Here is a 2,900-nt window from a genome sequence, read left to right on the forward strand (position 1 = left end):
TGCCTCTGGTTCAAAACGAGTCTTGGTGCTAAACCATTCAAGTGATAATGAGTTTGATTTGCATGAAAATACACCGCTCATTTCCATTTGAATGGTTGTGCAGGACTCGCTTTGAAACCGAGGCAAATAGCAACTCGGAAATGAGCTAATCAGCCAGTTAATCTTTGGTGGTTAAGGTAAAGGTAAAGTCTGCTACGAGCCTAGAAGGCCCATCAGGCCGGCGCTTATCGCCGGTTTCTGTAGCATGAAGCGACTAGGAGTATTTCTACTCCCCCCTGGATGGGATGCTAGTCCATCGCAGGGTTACTCCCAGCATTTAATTCGCCCCGGTACCCATTTATACACCTGGGTGGAGAGAGGCACCGTGAAAGTAAAGTGTCTTGCCCAAGAACACAACACGATGTCTCGGGCCAGGACTAACCATCTTTTGTGATTAAGTAGATAAAAAGAGTTCTTACATAGTGGCATAGGTGCTCCGGGTTCAAATCCGGTCCAGGGATGCAACTTTTCACATTTTTCCTTCTCATCTGCTACCACAAGTCCTGGGACAGAGTAATCTAAATTGAAGATAACAGTCAATCCAGGGAAAATTAAAAATTGTCGATAGTCGTCATTTCAGACGGTCGAGGACATGTTGAGCATCGGGAAGGGCCTGGGACCTGTCCGGGTGCTAGGCTCAGTTTTCGTGCAAGAAGAGACGGAGTTCCCGGTTATAATTCCGTGTCCAAGTACACTAAATGAAAAATCCCCTTAAAATTTCTTATGCAATGCAGTACTCAACGTCATTCGTGAACAAAAGAGAAAAACGCAGTACCTCCAGACATGGCGCTGGAGCGTCGTACCAAACGAGTCATCCCGTCATTTCGGCCCGTGCGATCGCTTTTGGACGCAGTTGGCCCTTCGCTGCTTTCTGCTACTGACCTCGCCTCCCGGTACGGCATTGAGGGAGAGATATGTCAGCCCCTAACCATATAAGACAAATCCCACGCCTACTCACAGCTCCAGACCGCCCTTGTCAATTTAGCATAAGAATTCGATCGTCTATATATTCAAGTGAAAAGTCATATTATCTCTCATATGGTAAGCACTGGAGTCGCAGATTGCAAACTGTGCGCACGCGCCCTGCGAAAGGTAACATACGTGCATAAACTTTATTTCATCTCGAATTTCAGAATAACTACAGGAGCTAATATCTTCGAGACATTACATTTGCAGCTAAAATACATAGCATACACAGATACATACTAAATACATAATATTTAAAGATATGTTCATTAAAAAGAAAAGCCGCTGTACAAAATGCAGCCCTGGCCGGATTCTCTTTTAAAACCAGTAAACTCATAGGTACGGATAAAATTAGGTAGCGCATTCCGCAACTTAGCTGATACGTAAGGAAAAAGAACTAAGACCATTTTAACTAGTTGTTCTAGGTTTACTGAGGGACAGAATGTAATTTTCCCGAAGATCATGCATAAGAAGAGGACGGGAGAGAAAACGTATTTTTCATATAAACAGAAAACCCCTTTATTTGACAGGAGGATTACACATATGGAAATGAAAGCACAAGTTTGTCGCGAATTTCCTATGATAAAAACTTGTTTAGAAATCCAAAATCTACGTTAACAGCACACACCAGGCCTACTCCTGGCTACTCTGGCTAGAAATTTTTTCCTCTGGCCGCGCTTCAGCCATTCTCGTGCTTCTTAATAAGTTGCCTCGCTCATGCCCAAAAAGAATTCTGGGTAATTCTGCCATTCCATGACAAGGAAAGACTTCCGATTCTCATTTCATAGTTTTTACCATAAGTGTAATAAAATACAAAAAAATAATAATAAGTGTCGGGCCACCCAGTCCTACCAGCAAAATACCGCATCGATTGAAGTTTTTAGCTTTCAAAAATTGCCCAACTTGTATCGGTAGGTCCTGGATTCGTCCACAGAAAGGCCAGAGAGACAACTTCACTCGTGAACCGCCATGTTTACAACGGAGAATTTTAGGCGTCCCAGTCTGCATGAAACCATCTCTCACCTCTGTTTTCTTTCAAAGGGTTGCCTTTACCCACATTCCGGCGTAATGTTGGCAGCCTGGGGGTTCTGTAGACGAAGGATTCCCAGAAAACCACTTACAAAATGATAAATTAACCAACAAGGCTTAATAAGGCCAACTCGCTCGCTCCCCAAATACGAACCGGATATCTGTCACGTGACGTTCAAACCTGAGCCCACATTGACCAAAATCGCAGATGCTTCAATGAGAGCTCCCTTTTACACGGACTCCTATATGGCTAAGCCAAGTTTTGCAGACCGTTTATCGCCAAAAAAGTACAAAAAAAAAACAAACAACCAAACAAACAAACAAACAAACAAGCACTTAGCACTCAAAGGGTTAACAAGGAAGTGATACAAAGAGTAGGGAGTAATAAACTTACTGTTCTCCGATAATGTTTCCAATGCTGACGTTTGAGTGACATGGGAGCGAGTTGGATATGCTTACGCCGTGATGTAGAGGGCCTGGAATGCTTTAGTTTGGGATTGATCGGGGGGAAGAGTCTGACGGGAATATTTTGTCATTCTACGTCGGTAGATCGCTTCTCCTTCATGGTTTTCCTTAGTTTTCGTCTTGGAATGCTATGTTCTATTTTCTTTTATGTTAAGTACCCTTTCCTTGGGGTGTGGTGGCGCTGTATTAGATGAGGAATACGTTTCCACGTTATTTATGGGCACTTAAGAAGGGTGGTTTTCAGTGGTTTTTCGTAACTGGCGTGGCACAATTCAATGCTCGTTTAACTTAGTATAATGTTACTGCGTTGCGTAGCTTATGTCACGTTAAGCAGTGGATTGACTGACACATCCTTGATAAACTATTTCTCATTGTGGTCTTGTTGTAGTGAAGCTAAGTCA

General features: G+C 43.1%; 1 long non-coding RNA gene across 1 annotated transcript in view; it reads right to left on the reverse strand.

The window, feature by feature from the left end:
• Positions 1-2,164, reverse strand: part of LOC137992618 (uncharacterized) — a 3,091-nt gene extending 927 nt beyond the window's left edge. Inside the window, exons 1-2 of the long non-coding RNA XR_011121723.1 lie at positions 2,029-2,164; positions 459-557 (exon numbers count right to left, since the gene is read on the reverse strand). This is a non-coding gene — a long non-coding RNA (uncharacterized lncRNA). The remainder of the gene's footprint in view (positions 1-458; positions 558-2,028) is intronic.
• Positions 2,165-2,900: the final 736 nt, after the last annotated feature.

This window comes from Montipora foliosa, chromosome 2 (genome assembly GCF_036669935.1).
Source record: "Montipora foliosa isolate CH-2021 chromosome 2, ASM3666993v2, whole genome shotgun sequence".
NCBI classification, from domain to species: Eukaryota; Metazoa; Cnidaria; class Anthozoa; order Scleractinia; family Acroporidae; genus Montipora; species Montipora foliosa.